The following is a 25,068-nucleotide window of genomic DNA, read 5'->3' as shown; positions in this document are numbered from 1 at the left end:
GTTTGTGTATTCTGCAAGTTCATATAAGTGGAAATATATAGTATATACTCTTTTTCATTTTTTTTGCTTATTTTCCTCAGGGAAATGTTTTGACATTCATACATGCTGTTGTGTACATCAAGTGTTTATTTCTGGGACTTCTCTGGTGGTCCAGTGGTTAAGACTCTGTACTTCCAAAGCATGGGGTGTGGGTTCAATGCCCAGTCGGGGAACTAAGATCCTACACGCTGTGCACTGTGTCCATAAAGATAATAATAATAAAATAGTTTATTCCTTTTCATTACTGAGTAGTACTCCATGTATGCATATAACATAATTTGTTAATCCATTCACCTGAAGATGAGTGTGTGGGTTGTATTCAGTTTGGGCTATTATAGGACAAAGCTGATATAAATACTATAGTACATATGTCTTTTGTGGCCCAAAGTTTTTATTTTTCTTGGATAAGTACCCAGTAGTGAAATTGCCATGTCATAGAGTAGGTATATGTATAAATTTACTAAACCATTACCAAGTTCTTCCAACTGGTTGTACCATTCTTTATTCCTAACATCAATGTATGAGAGTCCCAATTGCTCCACATCCTTTCCAACACTTGGTATTTACAATCTATTCAGTTTTAGTCACTACAGCAAGTATAAGTAGTGAAAATAATCTTTGACTATTAATCATAACCAAAAATAATTTTTAAAGTATTTTCCAAAAATACAATCTACCATGAACACTGAAAATAGAGCTATTTTAATTAAGCCAACTAATCCCAAAATAAAGAGAACTAATTTTGAGTCTTCCAATTTATCTGTATTTAAATACTTTGGAATATATTTTTTAAAGCATTATATACCAACATTTTGAAAAGGAAAAGGAGATTGGCAGAACACATTTATTTTGACCATAATTTTCTTCAATTAAGATGATTATCATATTCCAATTTTAGAAATTATTTTAATTTGTGCTTCTTAATAGCTCAGTAATCATTTCAAAGGAGGTTTGAGGATTCATTTTCATGGTCAAGCTGGAAAATATAGAAATAATCTTAAAATCCTAAGGTTTGAAAATTTGATTACCAGTTCAGAAAAATTATATTCTTCTTAGTTTGTTTAATTCACTTTACAGTAACATTAAAGCTATGTTCAAAGGAAATAAGGAATGAAAAATCTGAAGATGAAATACACAATGCTAATTTTGTTAAGTTGTTATGTGATCACAGCAGATCATATAAAATCTTACTTAAAAGTGAATTATTATAGTTAAAGATAGCTGAGTAGCAGTCTCAGCCTGAATGTATTCATTTCTATTTTTAAACATCTGGTTAGAGTTTTAAGGAATACTTTTAGTAAAGAATATTTTAAAAACCTTAATACAGTGTTAGGCTAAGTAAGACTTATCTAAACTCAAGATAGAATTCAGTGTTTGTACTACCCACACACATAGTCAAGGAAGCAAATGACACAAAGGTAATTTACCTGTAATCAGTTCAATATCTCAGGCTGCTCAGTGGAGCAACCCAAATTATAAAGTGAAAAGCTATTACAGGTATGGCTGATTATTATCCAAAAATGAGTCTTTATAGTGTAACTTTGGGAAAAGACATTCAATGACTAGAATCAATCATCAGTCACCACATTAATGGAAATTCATTATTCTGTCAGCCTAGTAGCTTTGTCTAAAATTCATTTGAAAACTCTTAATGAAAGATAACCTTTTTGCTAAGAAAGCAATTAAAAGCACAATTTAATATTAAATATACTTATATACTTATTATATACTTATTAAAGCTACATTACAATCCAATTGTCTTTTTGAATTTATTATATACTATTAACATAGCATTCACCTTGTTTTACTATCTAAAATATATATTATTTACAAATCTCTTACTTACTAGAAAAAATATATAAATATATGTAAAATTTTAATTTTAATTTTATCAAAACAAGAGTTAGAATACATTAACTTGTGAGTAGCCACACGAAAGCACATATAGTGATTCATCGTGCTTCACTAAGCGTTATATAAAAACAAAATTCCGGAAAGTTCAGATATGGCAAGAAACTAAAATTATCCAATCTTAAGAAGGGAAAAAAAAGAAAAAATAGCCAAAAGAAAGTCTTAAAGTACTTTGATAACAGAAGACATAAAATTCATAAAACAAGGTAAACATACTTTGTACTCTCATAGAATGTCAACTAAACTCAAAATATGCTACCACAGTTGAATGCAGCCAGCCATGGAAAAATTTAGTACTCTACGTGATACCCATTCAGCCCATGTTCTTTTCTTGGACTCAGCTGAGCCATTAGCTGTCTTGGAAGGCAGATGTTGTGACATCTTTGTGCATTCTACCTTTATCTCCATAATTCAGTGGTCTCAACCTTTCCATCAAGATGGTGCCATGCTTAGGTTTTTCTAAGTCCAGTATGTGTTGAACTATATGTTTATTCATTAGAGAATCTGATTAGCTTTACTAGGATTTTTATTAGGAGTATTCTTGTCTTAGTAAACTAGTCACAATGTTGCCTGTGGTTTTAGTGGCCTACTTTTGATCTTGTTTTTGGCCTAAGCCCCTTTAATTTTAATCTGATGATTCTACAGAACATGAGGGGTTTTTTTAGGACCACACATATATACAAGGCACACATACCTAATCATGTTAGGTGCTTCCACCATCCTCAACTTAAGAGAGCAAATGAACCTGTATGGAAAAATTTCTGTCCTTGTCCCAGACCCGCCAAGCGTTGCACACACACACACACACACACACACACACACACACACACACACACACACACCACTGCTTATAATCACTCTACCAATGAGCATGATGATTACATTAAACCTCTGAATGCCATAAGGTATCTTGAGGGAGTTCATTCATAAATTTAGCACCATGGTAGGCACTTATATAAGTATGACCGGACATTCTTACAGACCTCTGGATGCTTGAATTCTCAGGATGGACCCAGATAATATGCACAAAACTATTCAAAGTAATTTTAAAGGCAGTGAGATTTTTTGTCAAAACAGGAGCCTCTTATAGGAATTATCAAGAGTTCAGAGGAGGCAGGGTCCTTGTGGGGTCAAGCACAAGGTCAAAGCAACTTAAGTACAATCTAGAGTGGCTGAGAAGCTGGAGGAGACAGTGACATATTTCATCCTCCTGAGCATCAATTTCACTTAATGGTAATTGAAAATGTTAACCTTATCACTGTAAAATATGGCTATTTGTCTAAGTCAGGTTTCAACTATGCATGTATGTATTAGAAGAGCTGTCTGAGGCCAGACACTCCAGGCTCACCTCGCCACTCTTTCCATCCCCTTATTTTATTTTTTAATTAGAAAAATATCAAACAATGAGAAAGTATTATTCTAAATGCCCATATATGCACCATCCACATTGAATATTTTGCCTCATCTGCCTTAAATTGACACTTCAGAGGACCATTAAGGAGTTAATGCTTCTTTTGTATCCCACTATGATATCTAACCCATCCCTCTCTCTGCAGCGATGACTCTTCCTAAAGATATCAAACATACTTTCTGTTCATTTGTTCATGCTTTTAGCCATCAATAGCTATCCTTAAACAACACACAGTATTGTTTTCAATATTTCACAAGTTCTCATAGAAGAGATCTTTTTTAAAAAATTTATTTTATTTATTTATTTTTGGCTGCTTTGGGTCTTCGTTGCTGTGCACAGCCTTTCTCTACTTGCAGCGACCAAGGGCTACTCTTCGTTGTGGCACGCAGTCTTCTCATTGCAGTGGCTTCTCTTGTTGCAGAGCACGGGCTCTAGGCGCGCGGGCTTCAGTAGTTGTGGCACGCAGGCTCTAGAGCGCAGGCTCGGTAGTTGTGGCGCACAGGCTTAGTTGCTCCGCGGCATGTGGTATCTTCCCAGACCAGGGCTTGAACCTGTGTCCCCTGCATTGGCAGGCAGATTCTTAACCACTGCACCATCAGGGAAGCCCAGAGATCATTTTATATAACACTGCATGCCTAGTTTACTTTTTTCCCATTCATTGTGTGTTTTTAAGAATTATCCAGGTGGATGAATGGATCCTAGAACACTCATTTTAATGGCTATGAAACATTCCATTGTATGGATATGCCAACATAATTGTATCTCTTTCGTCTTTGATAGACATTTTTCTCTATTGCAAGCAATGCTTCTAAGAACTTTTTTGTATGCATCACCTTTTGCATACGTACAGAAGTATCTCCATTCCTAGAAATGGAAATGTCAAGTCATGGATTACACACAACTTCACCTTCAAAGGACATTACCAAATTGTTATGCACGGTATTGATAGTGTTAACCTTTTGTGTCACTTAGCAGATATATCTCTCTGCTTTTCAGCCATTTCTGCCCCACTTAGATTTAGGTGGGACCATGTAACTAGGTCTACTCAATGAGTAGTGGATAGAAGAGATGTTATTTTCTGCTATTTTTAAGCATATGAAATTATTTTTCATTGTGTTCTAATTTTATTTCCCTTGATAGCATGTAAAGAGGTTGTGCATTTCTTCATTTGTTTATTGACTATTACAGTTTATTGGCCATGGGGATTTCAGCTTCAATCAATTCATATAATTGCCAATTTTTCTTTGGCATTGGTTACATTTTCATAATTATTCTGGGTCCATACCAATTAACATGGCATAAATTACCAGTGTCTTCTCCTAGCCTGTGTCTTTTTTTTTTCTAATTTTGTGTAATGCATCTTCAGTCATAGAGACCATTTTTAAAATTTAATGTATTTAAAAAATAAGCTTATACTCTTATAACTTAAACCTTTTGACATATTTACTGATTTAAAATAGACTTTCTTACCTCTGTCATAAGTGTGTTCTCATAATTTTGCTCCTTTTTATCCTTGGAGTGTTTTAGTAAAAAAAAAATTATAATTTGTGATATAGAATACTATACTTTTTTCAAAAATAGTCATAGAGACATATAAAATTTATTTTATATAGTAGATTCATTTCTTAATAATTATCCAATATTTGTAAATCAAAATATATTTTAAATATGGGAAGTTACTCCCTCATTTATGAAACCGGTGCTAAAATATTTTGAATAATATGTAACTGCCTTTTCATATCTTTTCAAAGAAAGGATCTTAATTTTAGGTTTTGTAAAATTAAAAGAAATGGCTCAGAATAGAATAGAGTGAGCAAAATAATATGTTTTATTACTATTAGTGAGACTACAAAGCTGGAAGAACATTCAAGGAAGGTTATTTTCTGCAATACTAAATGGATATTTAAAGCATCAACAAAATGGGGCTTCAGTGAACATTAATGTCAACTGATAATTCAGACTAACCCTTCAAACAAGGATAATGAAAAATAAGGATTAAAAAAATATGTTTTTAAAAAAAATCATCCTAAAAGTATCAACCATTAAGAAACTATTTACCAGGCCAAAACCTAGAAGAAGAAAAATAATAAAGACAAGGTCAGAACTCAAAACATTTTCCCCCTTGGGATGTTTTTTTAATTATGAAAGAAAAGCCCTGAGACATAATGGGCTTGAGTGATAATGCAGGACCAAGGGAAAAATACCAAAGTCCAGGGGCCACCTGAGTTTTGAAACATTTGGTGGGGAATTCTAATTAACCTCCTTCTGTGAAGCAGATCTAATGATTAGATTTCAGAGTAAGTGTTAATTGAAGTTAAGCTAGCCTTCTCCCAAAATTGCAATCTAGCTTCAAATTATCTGTGTAGTTAGGAATTCCCAAGCCTTGAACTTGGATTAAAGTGGTATGGGGGAAAGATATGCTTCCATGGACAACTATGTACTGTCTCAAGCAGGAGATGGCAAACCCAACCCTGTAGCCAAATTCAGCCCACCATTGGTTTCTATAAATAAGGTTTTATTAAAACACAACTATATCCATTTGTTTTATGTTATCTGTGGTTACTTTAGATCTACAATGGCTGACTTGAGTACTCACAGCACAGACAGTATGGCCCACAAAGCCTAAAATATTTACTATCTAGCTCTTTACAGAAAAATTTTGCCCACCTCTTGTATAGAATACACTCTGCTGGGTTATCTGATTCTGATACTTTGGGAGGTATTTTAGTACATAGTAGATAATTGATAGAAATACATAATAATTCTTGTTTATGGTTATGAAAAGTACAGGTTCAATGGATTTCTCTCCCCCACTGTGGACAAAGTTAGTTTTATCTCCAGTTTTACATTCATTTCAATATTCCTGATATATATATATATATATATATATAATATATAAATATATATGTGTATATATATGTATATGAATAGACAGATAGATAGATGATAGTTAGATAGATATAATATATGTATATATATTCTTTGGGTTTCCCTTTGAGCTGATTTAACATCATCCCAATTTCCTAATTAATGTAATAAGTTAAATAAAATCCTTAACGTATGTTTGTTTTTATCTCTCTCTGAAAGTCATGATTTTAAATTTCTTTCAAAAATCGTTCTTTAACAGTACTCTCAGATTAAATTGTCACTATTTGAGGTTGAGCTACATAATTGTGCAAACAAGCACACACTGATTTATTGATGAAATTGTAGGAATACTTGGATTCTTTAGGACATATTGTGATGTTGGTGGCAATTTTGCATGCAGTTTCACATTGAACTGTCAAACCTCAGCCAGGACAGCTGCACTAGGGATCTGATATATTGAGATGTATGAAATACATGACTCCACACATGGACAACTGTGCCATTTGTAGTACAGCACATGTATCTGTCCTAAAAACATGAGAATTCTGATAAAATGCATATTGCAGGCTTTCCATCAAAAATTTGGTACATTTATAATTGGATTTGCTGTGTTATTTAGTCCATTTTTGAAAGAAATTAATTCAGTGAGAACTAAATTTTGCACTTAAGTTTTACACATCTGATGATGAAGGACATTTTCCATTGACTTGTTTCTGGTTCTATACATTTTGTCTTAGTATGATTGGGATGCTTATATCAAAATACCATAGCCTGGCTGGTTTGAACAACAGACATTTATTTCTCACAGTTATCGAGGCTGGGAAGCCTAAGATCAAGGTGTCAGCATGGCTGGGTTCTTGGTGAGGACCCTCTTCCTCCCTTGCAGACAGCCATCTTCTCAAAGTATTTTCACATAGTGAGGGAGAGAGAGAAAGCTCTAATCTCTTCCTTTTCTTATAAGAACACTAATCCTGTCTTCAGGGCCTGACCCTCATGACTCTTCTAAATCTAGTTATCTCCCAAAAGCCCTATCACCAAATACCATCACATTTGGGAATAGGGCTTCAATAAATGAATTGCGGTGGGGTGGAAACAAACTCTCAGTCTATAACACATTTCAAAATGTGTTTCTATTTTACAACACAGATATTTTCACTGCTGTTTATAAAGGAAATGATATACTGAAATAAGTAACAGTAACTGAACCATATATGAATGTGAAACCACTCACATATAACCCACTGAATACAAACCAGCAGTATCCTTGTCTCTACCTCCCCTTAGCTGAATCCTAAATGTACCTGATTCACCCTACCTGAAGGGAAGAGTTTTAGAGGAAGATAGACAGAGCAGTGTCAACTAAACTGCAATTAAAATGTTTTACTTTTTAAACGCTGTTGGTCTTTCCTGAGGTAAACAGTAAACTGTCTCTCACTACACTCTTGGCTCTTTCATTTTATGATTTTGCTAGCTTAAAGCTTCTTCCCTGTTGAAATGTAGTTCAATAATAGGTGATTTGAGAAAGAGAACATTTCAAATATCATTATATCTTCATGTGAATACAGGGTGAAGAGGCACAGGAAATGACCAAGATCAAGATTTATTTGATCTTGTCTTACTCAATTACAAGATGTAAAGGAATGTTTTTAAATGAAAAATTGTCATTGTGCAACAGCATAAAGTTTAGCCCCCAAAAAAACACTCCATCTGTTTCCTGAAAGGAAAAGGAATCCAACCTTCTCAGATAATCAAGGATAAAGTCTATGTATGGAAAATCCAATGGAAAGCCCTATGTGGGGAGGAAACAATAGAAATCTCAATTATCCATTTAAGATTTAATCTAAAGGCTCTCAGGAAAAAATATTGGTCTCATTTCTATATATAGACCTAATGTTTTTGTGAATTCTTTCCAGGTACACAGTTTCCATGAGACTCTGTTGGTGGCACCCTATTCTCACAGAAATCATTATGCTGCAGCTATATTGCAAATCTGTGAAATTATTGCCACATTATAAGGCTTCTGCACCTGGGAATGGATGTAAAATCAGCCTTTCACTTGATCTTTTCTCATCTCCAAAGCCAAGTCTTTAGAATTGTTTATTTTTTACTGCAAAAGAGCATCTAAGTGTTTGACATCTTGAATTTTTCAATTTTCCACTATTTAAATGGACGGATATCCCACTGTTTTGATGTTTGCCTATTGAATTTATATAACTGCTCCTCATAAAAATATTAAATATATAGGAATGAATGCTTCAAATGAACACGTGTGTTTAGTAGAAAACCTGCAAGCTCTACTGAATCTCTGAGACTATTTTCAATTCATTAAATTAAAAAAAAAAAAACAAAAAACCACTCCGACCCAGTGTGAGCATTGATTAGCCTTATACAACCGATCTAAAAAATATATATGTGCTTTTAAGTATAAATTATATCATTATATACCATAAATATTAATAAGCTTAACCCTATAAAATACTTCCAGGTAAAGTAATCATATTTAACATACTCATCTACTTTAGTTTTTTTTCCCCAAACCTCAGTAAAAAACATTAAGAATATCGAATTTTTAAAGCCTTGAAATATAATTTTAAAAGCCACAAAAATGATTGGAGAGGAAACCACAGCAACAAAATGTTGAAAGTTAAAAAGTACAAGGACTAAATGTACATGGATTAGCAGACCTAAGAGAAATTAAATATAAGTTAACAGTATGAAAAGTCAATTAAAAAACCCTTATTTATGCTGCAAAGCATAAAAAGCTAAGGAATTTGAGTCACATGGAATTTACAGAAGTAAGGAAAAAATAGGGACTGAAACTAGAAGGAATGTTTAAAAATATTTTTTAGTGAATAATAAGATTCCTAAGAGCTCTCTATTCTGGTAAAATCTCTCTATTTTGATAAGTACCAAAATAGAAAATTAAAAATGTAAAAGTAATGGTTGCTTCTGAGGAGTGAAAAGTGTGGATGGACTGTATGAACCTTGTAAGTCTCAATGATGCTATGTATAAAACTGGTAAAAACAAAAATTTTTAATGTAAAAGTAAAAAATAAATGCAAATAGAAATTTTAATATTGTTCAATAACTTTACATGTACTGTCTCTATTTTGGAGACCACTGATACAGAGGATGGATTAGATGGGGGTGAATTAAAGAGTAAAAAAAACAGTAGTGAGGCCCTCACTTAGAATGAAGAATAGGTGCTAAAACCTCACTGCTCCTAGGTCTTGGGTGCATTTTACCCTCATCAGAAGTAAGGGAGAGTCACAGATGAGGTAGCAACAGCTCCCAAAGAAATGTTCAGGTCAATCAAGAGACAAAGTACACACCCAAGTGAGATTGTGTCTCCTCTAACTGAGGTCAACTTTTACACCCAGTGTACGCCTTCAACTTGCATCACCACAGGTCAAAAGGAACCCACCCCTCCTTATCTCTGACCATTCTCAGCTTCACCACTATTACCTGCCTTGAATCTACCTGGATGCATCTCAATAACCAGCCATTTATCTTTGTGTCAGTTGCTCCAAGTTCCCCCACTTTTTGTCTCTAGGCATCTAAGGTTCCACCCAGATCTCTGTACATCGCCTAGGACTCTCTTCTCCCATCTCTCCCCAACTCCTAAAGCCTTTCCACTGTGCCCTCCAGAATTTGTGGTCCATAACAACAGAACATCTTGTATCCTTAATCTATTCTCTAAATCTTCTCTTTGCTCTGTGCAAATCTCTGATTTTTGTTCTAAAGACACTGCTTCCTATGTTACTCTCTCACAGGGACTGTTTTCTTTCTCCCAAGGCTCATGTCCATGTTCAGATGATTCTCTGTCACTCCACCCTAAAATCTCTCAGCTTTGATTCTGACATAAATCAGATTATACCACCCACTGCCCCCACTGTTACTGATTTCTATGGACTCCCAGTTATTCCCCTTTGTACCTCAATGATTTTAGTTCCTGGGTTCTTGTCACTCTTTCTAATATCAAACCTGCAAATGTAAATGTAGATTTTCCTTCCAACAGTTCCTTTTCTTCATTTCTTGAGTTTTTAGCCTCCAACAATGTAATGATTTTATCTATCAACCTACCTCAACAACTGACTTTTATGATCTTGGTCTAGATTTTGTCACTACAAAAAATTCCATAATCTCAATTTAAGCATCCCAATTCACAACTTTTTCCTTTCATTCCCTCCTTTCATCATCCCACCAGCATCCATCCACTGGCTCTAACAGAATCTCCAAATCTTTGATTCTACCACTCATCTGCTGTCTCTCGTTCTGTTAATACCATCATTCACCCCCCTACCCCAGCCAATTTAAATTCCACAGTTAACTGTAATCATGTCACTGTAGCCACTCTCTGTTCCCTTTCTCCTTTCTCACTTTGATTTTTCACATGGTAAAACCATAGCCTTGGTTAGACATGACCATACACCTATTTGGTTCCCTGGAACCCATGTAGCTGTGTGCCTGAAAGAAAAAAACATACCTACTCTAGTGTTATTTTAAACCCATGAGCACAAACCTCAGTGAATCCTTAATGCTACAGACAATCACATTATATACCTCTCATCAATGTATCCTTCCACTCAACTAGATAAGAGATATTTTTTTCCTCTCTCTTTAAACCCATGTCATTTTCATTAATCTCACCCTCAGTTGAGAACTGAATTAATTTTCTTGAGCTACATAACAAGATACATAGACTGGGTGGCTTAAACAACAGAAATTTATTTCTCACCATTCTGGAGGCTGGGAAGTGTAAGATCAAGGTGGCGGTATGGTATGTTACATTCTGAGGCTGCTTCTCTTGACTTGTAGGTGGCCACCATCTCCCTGTATGCTCATGTGACCTTTTACTTGTCTGTGTGTGAGGAGAGAGAAAACTTTTATAAGGCCACCAATCCTATCATATTAAGACTCACCCTTGTGACCTCATTTAACTTTAATTACCTCCCAAAGACCCCATCTTCAAATACCATCACATTGGGAGCCAAGTAAGGCTTCAACATATGAATTGTGGGGGCGGGAGGAACACAAACATTCAGTTTGATCCGAATTTTGATTAGGAAATAGAAACACAAACTTACACAATCTCTTCTACCCACTAAGCAGCATCTATACCCCTCACTCTTCCTCCTAGTCTGTTACCAGAGATGAAGTGTCTATGCTCTTATCTAATGTCAGTGCCTACACTTGTGCACTGAACCTTATATTCTCTTGCATATTCAAGGATATGGTATCAGATCAGCTATTCTGTGTTCTCAATCTTATGCAATCAATTTTTTTATATCAGTTCATTTCCAACAGGGTACAAACATGCTGCATATTTTCCCATTTTAAGAAAACCAGCTCTTGACCACACAACCCTGACATTTACCACATTCTTTGTCTTTTGCAGCAAACCTTTCTGTATGTACCTATATTCACTGTCTCCATTTCTCTCTTCCTTTCTTTCTGTTTCCTCTAATATGGTTTTTGACCATATCATTTCACTGAAATTGCTCTCATAAAGGTCTCCAAAGTCCTCCACATGTCTAAATCCAGTGGTCAATTTGTCCTTACTTACTTGATCTTTACCTTACCAAACTATTCACACCATTTGGCCCAGATGATCATTCCTTTCTCCTGAACACATTTCCTTTACTTGGCTTCCAGGATACCAAAATCTTTTGGTTTACTTCCTACATCACTGGTGGCTTGTAAATGGTATCTTTTGCTAGTTTGTCATCTTCTGTTTAACCTCTCTATGTTGGATTTCTCCATGCATCTGTCCTTGACCTTTTCCTTTTCTACCTGAAGCCATATACTCTCATGGATTAAAATGCCATCCATTTGCTAACTTCCCATATTTGTAGCTCTAGTCCAGATCTCTCTCCCGAACTTCAGAAACATGCATCCAGCTGTCAATTTGACATCTTCATTTGCATGTCCTTTAAGTAGCTTGTACTAAACATGCTCTAAATCATGTCAAAGTGCCCTCCATAGTACTTAATAACAATTCCAAATCTCCATTCTCTCAAGCCAAGAATACTTGATGCCATTTTGACTTTTTCCCTTCTCTCACATCCCACATTAAATGTACAGGGAAATTTTATTGACAATGTTCAAAATATAACCGTAATTTCTACCACATCCACTGCTTCCAGTCTGCACTTTGCAATCATTCTTTGTTACCTGGATTACTGCCATAGATTACCCAAAAGTCTTCTTACTTAGACCTTGCTAGTCATTTACACTCTATTCTCAATTCAGAAGCCACGGGAATTCCTTTAAAACCAAAGTCAGATCATGTTATTCTTCTATTCAAAACCCGGCAATGGTTTCCCATAACCTGGAACAGAAAAACATAGTCTTTACAATCTCCTAGAAGGCCCTATTATCTCTCTGAACTCATATCTCCCCTGATCCCTTCCTGGTCACTTGCAGTCATTGTTGTTCATCAAAGACAATAGGCTGCTTTAGCCTTAGGTCATTGACTCTACCTATACCCACTGCCTGGACCATTCTTCCCGAATATTCACTTGCCTAAATCCTTCAACTACTTCAACCCTTTCTTCAATATCACCTGCTAAGGAGATCCGTCCTGACTATCTTATGTAGTTTTGAATCTTGACAACCCCTTCCCCATAACACTCACAATCCCTTATCCTACTCTATGTTTTTCTTTATCCATCAACATTTTTCCCCTTCTAACATACCAAATAATTTACTTATGTGTGTCTATGACATGTTTTACTAACTTGATAGCCTTGTCATTTAGTGACTATTTCCTTCTCCTAGTGTGTACATTCTACAAGGTAGGGATTTTTGTCTTGTTCAACAATACCCGCAAAAGCCTAGAGCAGTGTCAAAAAATAATTTCTGGGAGGATAAATTAATATTGAAATAGCATAAATTAATAGACTAAAAAATGCAAAACTGGTGTGGCTGACTAAAGAAATCTAACTGGGGATTTCAACAAATTAGAGGTTTAGCAATGTGAAGGTTTAACACAGGAGAGACGAAATCAGAGATCTCCCCATTTACAGAGCAACTATGAAGTAAAATGGGCTCAGCCGGGAATATGGATAAAATCTGAAATTCCAAAGTCTCACATCTTGTCCAAATAACCGGTTGTCATGCAACCTCAGCCAACCGAGCACTTAGCCAAATGATAATAAATAATAATAAGCTTGGAAACAGACTCTAAAATCTCCTGAAATGGCATAAATGATTCCCCACTGGTTAACCATTTTTAACATTTAAGGTTTTAAAAGTAGTTATTAGGGCTTCCCTGGTAGCACGGTTGTTGAGAGTCCGCCTGCCGATGCAGGGGACACGGGTTCGTGCCCCGGTCCGGGAAGATCCCACATGCGGCGGAGCGGCTGGGCCCGTAAGCCATGGCCGCTGAGCCTGCCCGTCCGGAGCTTGTGCTCCGCAACGGGAGAGGCCACAACAGTGAGAGGCCCGCGTACCGCAAAAAAAAATAATAATAATAATAAAATAAATAAATAAATAAAAGTAGGTATTAAATGACAAAATTAACCTAGCGCACAATAGTTATAATTCTGTCTTAAGTAATAATTTTCATATATTTTATATTTTATAGTTATGTAACTTTTAAGATCATTTTGCTTATTTCAGGAGTAAATTAGCTTGTAATTTCAATTTAAAATGTTTACATGAGTAATTGTTTTAGACTCATAATTTTAACTTTAAATTCCACTTGGTTTACCAAAAATTTAGACCTTAAAAAATTAGACTCTTCCAATGTATAAGTTTAATTTATTACCCTTCCAACAATTATTTTGGTACATAGGAATTTTGTTTTTATTTTGGGTGAGTAAAATGATGCCCCCAAAATGAGAATCAAATACAGGAAAATTATAAATTATTTTTAAATATTAAAATGTTTTGAATTACGTTGTAAAATTGGCTTTAATGTGATCATTAAAATCTATTTGATTTATCAGGAGAATGATGAGATAAGTAGTTGAACTTAAAAGCTTGATGATGTGGGCTTCCCTGATGGTGCAGTGGTTGAGGTTCCGCCTACCGATGCAAGACACACGGGTTCGTGCCCCACCCCAGGAAGATCCCACATGCCGCGGAGCGGCTGGACCTGTGAGCCATGGCCGCTGAGCCTGTGCATCCGGAGGCTGTGCTCTGCAACGGGAGAGGCCACAACAGTGAGAGGCCCGCGTACCGCAAAAGCTTGATGATGAATAAGAGCTTTAGAGCTTCTCATTTGAAATGTAATAAATGGATTATTAATTTTAAAAATAAAGTAGTTCTAAAAACAATAAAAATAAAGTAGTTCTGAACTAATCTTTCCTGTGCTTCAAAATATGCACACTATGAAAAAGCTCACATTGTTATAAATGAGTTAAACAAAAAGTTGTTGGAGTAATGTTATTTTGAATAAAGAAGAAAAGGAATAGTGAGAATGAGAGGCCAGTATTGGGTGAAGAAAGTGAACCCCAGTGTGGAAGTGGAGTCAACATTATTTGTACCACATATACTCAGCCCAACAATTTCAGAAGTAAGCTACCATGGACAGTTGCCCTATACATTGTCAACAGTTCACCTCAAGTGCCAGCCATATCTCCACTTTGCTGCTCAGGAATTTTTTGCAAAGTCATAGGACTTCGCTATAAAACTAAAACAAAAATATAGACTATGATACAGCCAGGGACCACCCTCAACTAATTGGAAGATGTGAATTAGTTGCTAAATGTCTCCTCAACCTCCTATTCATCCTTGGGATAAATCTTTAGAGGCTCCAATATGGCAGTAATCAACAAAGCTGCCATTTCCTTCTACCATGTCTTACTTTCTTCTGCCTCCTGGGATCACCTTTCAAATAAACTACTTGTCCTAAGTCCTGTCTCAGGCTCTGCCTGGGATGAAATGCAAAGGTAGGACAGTATATAGAGATACTCTCAAGAAGACTTCCACTTCTAACCAAGCTGAAGGAACAGTGACTGGATTTACACGCCTAGTTGACACAACCAAAAACTGAACAAGAAACAAGAGTTTTCAAGATATTAAACATCAGACAATGAAAGACAGTGATCCCTAATGTATGAGAAATAAATGAAGTGAGACGTACAGTCACCCTAGTTTACAAAATTCAATCTATGTGGCCCTCTTACTGCATCTCACCTGTCCTCAGAGCCACAAGCCCTCAAAATTCCCCAGGTGTGTTCCCTAATAACATGGAATATTTGTTTTTCACAATAAAATTTATGTTATTTAGGAAATTACCAATAAATGCCTGAAATGTTCTATAATAATTTTCTAGATGTTTCTTCCTATATCCATCCAGTTGTATGATTGTTCAGCCATGAGAATGGGATTCTTCCATTGATGGCATTTTTGTTTCCTTACCTGCAGCTTTTGGAGGGGAATTCTCAGTAATTTTGTTAATACCTAATCAATAACATTTACTGAGCCCTTATCATCTTCCAGGCCCTTTGTAGTAGTACTTCCAAGTATTTTGTAGATATTAATCCCCCTTGAAAGAGATGACATTATTTTCATTTTCTAGAATGTAATACCAAGAGACAGAGAGGTTAAGCTAAAACGGGATTCAAATCTGGGGAGTCTGGATCCAGAGGCCACACTTAAAACTGCAACACAGGTTGATTCATTGAATCCCTTCAAAACCATGGCTCTAATAACCAGTAACAGTCATATATCCTCACTCCTTCCCCCCAGATCTCCTTATTTAGATGCCTCTTCTAAAGCAATTAGGATGAAGGACACATTCTTTTGTTTTTTCCTGTGGTCTCAGGGAAAATATTTTCTTCTTTCAGGTCCTAATAATACTGAAGTTGTTCTCTGACACTTTTAAAGGTTTTTTTTTTCTTTGTTTGTTTTTAGTTTTGTGTTTATTTGAAACATTTTTTAATTTCTTTTTGATAGATGTCCTTCTGCTATTGTTCTGTCAATGAAATTCCTAAAGGAAAAGAACTCTGGTCATAATATTTCTTTCATGATTGGGGGAGGAGACACTCTGAATTTATAATTATTTCTTTCAGAATTTTTCTCTCTCTCCATCCATGTGGTTACTTCAGCATATCCAAGTCCTCTGTGCTTTAATGTATAAATAAAATGACTCAGGTCCAATAAGAGGGGTTGGTTAGGGGATAAATTTCACCTGATTATCTATAGCTTCCAACTCAGACCCCTGACTCTCCTGATTTCCCCAACTCACTTTAACTTTTCTCTAGCAACAGTACCTTCCATTCACCCTGCGATTACCTGATGTCATACACAGTCACTTTCAATCTTGATTTCTGGCAAACATCACTCTCATGAGGCAGTTTTGAGAAACTGACTTTTATTGAAGATTCAGGGAGTAACACTAGAGCTTAAAGTTACAAAGATTCCTCACTTATAGGATTTCTCCTAGGCTTCGATGTGTCAATGTGAGCTGTGTGTTGGCTGGGGAGAAGGTCTTGTGTTAATAATACTGCTTAGTACGTAATTGAGATACTCCTTCTGAGTTTCTTTACCTGGAAGTTTCTGCCATGTGGTCACTGTGTTTAGACCTCAAGAAATTCTAGGGCAATGCCTGATACATGGTGGGTCTGTAATAATTCTTGGACGAAACTAAAAAGACACCATGAATGAATGAATGAATAAGTAAATAAATAAACTGAAGGAAGAATCTGAGTTTCCTGCAGCCCACTTCTGTTTTAGATTTATAGGTTCCCTTTAAGAACTGTGATTTTTATGTATGAAAACTATGATCATTTTCCTGTAAGATAACTCTTCCATTTCTCTGTAGTTTGGAAAACAGATGGACTTTCATTGCAGAGTGGAAGCATCATACTTACAATTGGCAATTATCTCACCCTCCATTTAGGGTAAATATGAGTTGGAATAGAAGATATTTAGCCATGGAAGAGCAAGAATGTGAACTATTTAAGTATGGAAGGGAAAGTAATAACTTCCACAAACTGAGATGTGGAGAACAGAACACACTCTGTCTCTCAAGTCCTCTGTGGAATTGGATGGCTGGGACTATTAGTGTGATTAGAGGAGACTCAAGCCCACAGGGAAGTCTCTGCTGGTCACGAAGTTAATTGGTAGCATCTACTTACAATAGCCAGGATACTTACTGATGTATTTTTCACAGAATCATGAAGTCATTTCCAGCTCTACTTGTTTTTCTCCTCACAAGAGAAGTGTAGAGATATGACCCCAATTGTTAATGTTACTAATTAAGCATAGGCAGCTAATGTGCAGACTTACCCTTGTTTATATTAACATTTGTAAGCAACGTGGATCGATCTCAACCCCTTACAAGTTCTTCTTATTAGAGAGGAAAAAATAATAAAAGTTTTAGCATCATATTTTCTATTCCAAATCACAATAAACATTCACTATGACACCCAACTTTTAGGCCAACTATGTATAATAAAATATGTATTTCATAAAAGAAAGGAGACTATGGCACATCTTGAGGATGTCTCACCTATTTAAGTATCTTTTATGGTTACGTGTGCACAAATATTGTTAAAGCCTGAAAAGAATGTACACTATGTCAGGCCCTCCTCTTCCATTTGACGGAGGACCAATAGAAGCTTAGGGAAAAGGAATAAATCTCAGCTAACTTCATCCAGAGTATACTCTACATTCTGTATTCACATTGTAAAAACAGCTATAGGAGAAGGGCAAATTCTAACAGAAATTTGAAGAAGATTAAAAAATACAAATTACTAAAAAATTCCTAAAACATCAACTTTCTATAAAGCTTCAATGAAGCAATCTATGAGAGTAACTTTTTTCTATGAAGGTACTCCCATAGATTAATGAGGAAAAGAGGTAGTGTAAGCATGGATATTCTCCAGATTTTTCTGGCATTGAGAGCCCCATAAACCCAACTTCCTGACAATTACTGTTGAACCCTGTAAGAAAGAGAGTTCCCAATTTCTTTTAAAGTTTGAAGACATTGAACCTGGAAAGAGAAGGTAAATTGGTCATGCTTTCCTTAACAGTCAAGATAATCCAGATTGATGATAAATCAATATTGTGTCCAATTGATTTGGTTGGTTACATGATTGATGATGATAGATAGATAGACAGATCTCAATAAGAAAATCCAAAAAAAGATGTAAGGAAGATGTTGGCCAACTTGGACTTAATGTGATAAAACTGTCAAATAGAATTTTAGTTTAATTCATAAAATCATGTAAACATTTACAAAGACTGTTTACAATGTACAATCTGGCAATTGTGATACTACACTCCTCACTATATCCATGTTAAATTTCTTAGCATCCATATTTGATTCCACCAGGACACCTCGATGGGAATCCAAACCAGCAATTACTGATGTTATTAAAAGCTAACTGGCTTTCCCAAATATATTTTTCTTGCTCAAAATAAAGTCATGGAGAGAGTACTCCATTATGTGGAAGATTCGGAAGGGCAGAAGTGTATCTTCCATTTGGGAGAATCATTTTGGATAAAATACATCCTTACCTTATATTCAGGTATACGTTATAGTTATGAACCCCCCAAAAATGTTTTGGCACCTGTTCTTTGGAGAACCTTTTGTTTGGAACCATGGGACAAAGTGAGCCATGCTACCAAAAGCATTTAAACGCAAGTGAATATGTTACTATATAAAAAATAGATAATCAATTAAGGACCTACTGCATAGCACAGAGATCTCTACTCAATATTCTTTAATGACATATGGGAAAAGAATTTTAAAAAGAATAGATATAGGTATATGTATATATAACTAACTCACTTTTCTGTCCACCTGAAACTAATATAACATTGTAAATCAACTGTACTCCAATATAAAATAAATTTTAAAAAATAAATTATATAGCTACACACATTAAGAAAAAGGCAAGTGGAAGAAATAACCATGACGTGTTAGGTAACTTGATAATGTCTGCATTTTAAGATTTATTGAGTCATCATATTCAATATAAATTGGAAGAGTCAGAGCCTAGGGGTAGGAAAAGCAATTGAAACCAAAATGCATTGGTCCAAGATGAATCATATGAAATTCTAGACTACGATAGTGAAGGGAAAGGAAAAAGAAAGAACTGAATTTAATTTAAAGTGTAAAAGCAGCAATAATTAGACAGATAACTTATTGGGAATACATAGAGCAAACGAGCAAAAGGCTAACAGGTGTCTGATTTTTCTAGTCTGAGACATTGACATAGCTGCTGTTTTTAATATGAATGAAGGAAACTTGTGTAATAACCTATTAGCACCTCCAATAAGAGCTGGGAATTGATTGTTGGGTTCTGTCACCTCCTGGGAAAAATTAGTCCATTCATAGTGAAAAATTGAGAGGAAGAGATAGATATAAACAGACTCAATTATTTTTCCGTGAAAATAATTCTGCAAAAATTTGAGCTCTAAAAGAAATTTTATTTACTCAGGTTTTTCTAGGTATAATTTACATTTAGTAAAGTTCACCTTTTTTAGATATTCAGTTCAAAGAGTTTTGTACATACCTCCAGCAAAATTGAAATATAATTTCCATTTTTCCAAAGTGTTTCTTTATACCACTTTGTAATCAATCTTTTTTCCCCATCCGATTTCTGTCTCTATAGTTTTGCCTTTTCTAAACGGTCATATAAATGAAATAATACACCAGTTTTTGTGCATTTTTCTCTTAGCGTAGTGCTTTTGACCTGCATAATGCTGTTGCATGTATTAGTATTTTTTCCTCTTATTGTACTATATAAGTACACCATAATTTGTTTATTTGTTTATCTACCAAGTAGTTGATGGATATTTGCCCTATTTCATTTTTTTGGTATTTATGAAAAGAGCTACTATAAAGATTCATGCATAGAAATTTTTACAGACATATGTTATGTTTTTTGTTTTTTGAGTAAATACCTAGGAGTGATATGCTGGATCAAATGATAAAGATATGTTTGACTTATCAGAAACCGCAAAATTATTTTCTAAAATGATTTAAATATTTCAGAAACCTAATTCTAAAACCTAAAACTATACAATTTCCAAAAGAGAACATGGGAGAGAATCTTTATAATTTTAGGTTAGGCAAAGATTTTTTAGATAGAAGAGGAAGAGCACCAATCATTAAAAAATTATAAATTAGAGTTAGTCAAAAATAAACTTTTTGTCTTTGAAGGACACTGTTAAGAAAATGGAAAGATAAGCTACAGACTGGGAGAAAATATTTGCAAAACACATACTGATAAAGGATATGTACCCAGACTGTACAAAGAAATCTCATAACTCAATAATAAAACAGCCTGATAAAACTTGGGCAAAATATTTGAATAAATACTCACCAGAGAAAATATATAGATGGAAAATTGGAACATGTAAAGATGTAAAGATTTTCAACATTATTAGTTATTAGGGAAATACAAATTAAAACCGTAATTAAATACCACTATATAAATTTTAGAATGCCTATTTTTTAAGTTTTTATTTTATATTGGAGTATAGTTGATTAACAATGTTGTGTTAGTTTTAGGTGTACAGAAAAGTTATTCAGTTATACATATACATGTATCCACTCTTTTTCAAATTCTTTTCCCATTTAGGTTATTACAGAGTATTGACCAGTGTTCCTTGTGCTATATAGTAGGTCCTTGTTGGTTATCTATTTTAAATATAGTAGTGTGTATATGTCAATCCCAATCTCCCAGTTTATCCCTCCCCCACCTTCCCTCCTAGTAACCATAAATTCATTCTCTAATTCTGTGACTCTCTTTCTGTTCTATAAATAAGTTCATTTTTATCATTGTTTTAAGGTTCCACATATAATTAATATCATATGATATTTGTCTATGTAAGTGATATCATATGATATCAGTCTCTGTCTGACTGACTTCACTTAGTATGATAATCTCCAGGTCCATCCATGTTGCTGCAAATGGCATTATTTCATTCTTTTTAATGACTGAGTAATATATATGTGTATATATACCACATCTTCTTTATAGATATAGATATATATTCTATATATATATATATTTTATCTAGAATAGATATATATATTCTATCTATATATACACATGTATATATTCTTTTTATTGGCTGAGTAATATATATATATATATATATATATCTCACATCTTCTTTATCCATTTCTCTGTCTATGGACATTTAGGTTGCTTCTATGTCTTGGCTATTGTAAACAGTGCTGCAGTGAACATTGAGGTACATGTATCCTTTCAAACCATGGTTTTCTCTGGATATATGCCTAGGAGTGGGATTGCTGGATCATATAGTAGCTCTATTTTTAGTTTCTTAAGGAACCTCCATACTGTTCTCCATAGTGGCTGTATCAATTTACATTCCCACCAGCAGTGTAAGAGTGTTCCCTTTTCTCCACATTCTCTCTAACATTTATTGTTTGTAGACTTTTTGATGATGGCCATAGAATGGAGATGGAGATGAAGGGCAACTAGAATGTTTATAAAGCTTGACCTCTTTATATTTTGTTTCTAACAGTGGATTGATACTTGTGATAGAATCGTCTTCATTTGAGAGATAGGATCTTTTCCTCTATAATATTACTCAGGAACCATCTTTTAGAAACAAGCAGATGAAATTCTCCCATTTTTAGCAGTCTTGTTTGGCATAAAACACTTTTCTGAAGACATTGATAATAGTTGGAAATCAAGTTCCCCCTAACTACTGTCTATAATAAATATATTCAGCGTGAAAGAGAAATGGAGACAGAGACAGAGAGGGACAGATAGAAAAAGAAAGAGGAAGTAGGAAGAGAGGCAGGCAGAGAGGAAAGCAGTAAATGAGAGAGAGACAGAGAAAAATAGATTACATCCTAGCCAAGATGCTAACATTGGGATTTTGAACCTGTGGTCCTGAACCCTCAAAATACAAAAGGGAAAATTTAAAGTTTTAAAACTCTGTCACTGTTATAGATTGTCTTATATCCAGAATGATACCATTTGAGATTTACTATTTTTCAATTATCTTTTCTACAACAGATCTTTGGGGTACAGATATTTAGTGTCTGTCTCTACTCAATGCATTGAGTAATAATTGCATGCTCAAAAAGGCAAGTTAAGGCCTCTTTATTGTATGGATATCAAACCCTGAAATCACTAAATTAAGAGTTCTGATTAAAAGACTCCTTTTCTATATACTTAACCCTCATCAAAATAAACGCTTCTGCCTGAACTGAATTTGGCAAGAGCTGTTTGTTTGGTCAGTTATATAACCCTCCATTTACTTTGCCTACATATGTCCTACTGACACTCACTGCCAGGCTAAGCAGAATTTAGATCAGGAATTTGCAGAGTCAGTATTAAAAAGCAGCAAGTGAGCAGCAGGTTCAGCTTCTGGTAAAGACCCAGGTCACAGGGGTGGGCCGGGTCAGCCAGGGGTCAAGGAAATACAGAGCCAAGTGGGGCAGATGCCAATTTCCAAGGTAAAGAGCTGGAGCCAAGAAGCCATCCAGAGCCCAGGAAGCCTCCACAATGACACAAGGCAGGCAACAGTTTCTAGAGAGATCGAATTCTGCAGGATTCTCCAGGAAACCTTTATACATTAACATGTCTAAACAAATTCCTATTCTATAACATTGTAAATATATTATGTTCACTCTAAAACCCTGGGCTTACTGTGGATCTTTCTGCTGTTGCTTTTGTTGTTTATAATGATTATTTTCTCCATTAATGAACACAAATACGGAGAAATAATTTTATTATAATTTTATATCTTCATTGTGCCTTTTTTCAACCAGATAATTGCAAGCTCTTTATATTCATGTAATATTTACTTTCGCTTGTCTATCCTGGCCACATTGGTATATTGCAAGATTAGATACTTGATAAAATATTTTTTGACTAAATCTTTTCACTCATATTTAGACAGGTAATTTTATATAGGAAAACAGAGGTGTATTAGGAGACAGTTTAAATTCCAGCATTTTCTCAGCATAGCTTGAGATTTTATTTAAATTTTATGAACCTCGGTTGCCACATCTGCAAAATATAGCTAAATAAATATAGCTACCTGAACATAAGAGATTAAACCAACATATTATCTCATAGCCATAAAAATTGAATAGACATTTTGGAAGAATAGGAGAGTTCTACATTGGTTTTTGAAGGAATTGAATTCTCAGTCCTGAATCTTCCAATATGGAGCTGTAGGAAATATAGAAAGCATTTATATATAATTGCATTTCCAGAGACTGAAAAAAGAAGGCTTCAGAACAAACAGAGCCATTAATCCCACCCATATCAATGAGCTGCATAATAAATTGTTCTCCATCACTGTGGAACCACAGATCTTGGACATAATTTATGTTAACTCTATGACTTACATTAATATTGTCAAACCATAACCTGATGTATGAGACTTTAGAATGCCCTAGAAAGAAATTCCTGGAAGAAGGAGAGCATATAGAAAAATCAAATTAATTGTTACAGGAACCCAATTTCATATCCCAGTTTTGTGATGACATGTTGATCTAGATACATATCTTCTTTCCTAGGTACTTTTTAAATAGTACATGTAAGAAAAATGAAGGGAAAGAAATAAAGACATTATACAAGAGACATGTACTATCAATGGAAAAATATGGAAAATTCCTTGACATCAAGTGGATAACACTCATTACGGAACTCAAGCAGAGGAAAGTTATCCTAAGGAATAAGTGTAATATATTTTTCAACAAAATAACCCAAAATTTAGGGTTGAAAGAGGAAGTGACAGGGAGGCCATGTGGAAAACTGTAGAGAAATTTCAAGAGTTCTGTCCTCCCTAGCCATATCTGACTGTAGCATTTACAACATGTTTGGATTTGGCTTGGAAGGGTCACTAAGAAAAGAGGAAATTTTGCCAAAGCAGACTTTGATTGGTGTTAGGAGAGGGAGAAAAGATACATAGTTCTCCAGCTAACTTCCAGCCACAATGCACATGCAGGATAAAATGATTAAACACAGCCATAAGATCTCCAGAAACTGTAATATTTACAGTAAATCCTTTCCTACACTCTTACCACTGGCAACTAAAATTCAGGCTAGAAACTAATACTTCTAATATCCCATCAGAAGATGGAAGTTTGGTGGGTTTAGAAAGTAGAAACCAGGAAGCAAACCACAGAACCTTAACAACTCTACCACAGCCAGGAAAAGAATGGCTTCTCAAGGCATTGGTGTCTGATTTTTCCATAGTGAAGAAAATAAAAACAAAACAAAAAACCTAAAGTGCTGATATAGCTTAAAAAATGTGCCTTGGAGCAATGCAAATTGATTTTGTAACAGAGAGAAAAAGGTAGCCCATCTACCTGGTGACAGAGCAACATAGACTCTTAACTCAGTGCTTTATCGAGGAAGTCCACACCAGCTGCAATATAGGGATCTATGCTATCAATTCAAAAAATAGGCACTATTATTGGATAATGTGACATTGGAGGACTCATATACTGAGAAGAAGCTCAAACAAAGACAATAAGTTCACTTTCTCTAACGAAAACAGGTTAATATAGAAAAGCAGAGGGAATATTAGTATTCACAGTAGAAACTGACAACATATTGCATTGCATCCATAAATCAAGAGCAAGATACTATCACAAATAAATCAAAAACGGAATCAAAGGAATTTAAAACCATAAGTGCTGAAATGTTAAAACATTCAGTCTAAGCAGAGCAATACATAATGGATATAGAAATTTCCTTCTTCTATTTTTTTTGAACATCTTTATTGGAGTATAATTGTTTTACAATGGTGTGTTAATTTCTGCTTTATAACAAATGAATCAGCTATACATATACATATATCCCCATATCTCTTCCCTCTTGCATCTCCCTCCCTCCTGCCTTCCCTATACGACCCCTCTAGGTGGTCACAAAGCACGG

The sequence above is a fragment of the Lagenorhynchus albirostris genome, chromosome 3 (assembly GCF_949774975.1).
Source record: "Lagenorhynchus albirostris chromosome 3, mLagAlb1.1, whole genome shotgun sequence".
Lineage (NCBI taxonomy): Eukaryota > Metazoa > Chordata > Mammalia > Artiodactyla > Delphinidae > Lagenorhynchus > Lagenorhynchus albirostris.
The sequence above is the reverse complement of the archived record's forward strand: the minus strand, read 5'-3'. Positions refer to the sequence as shown.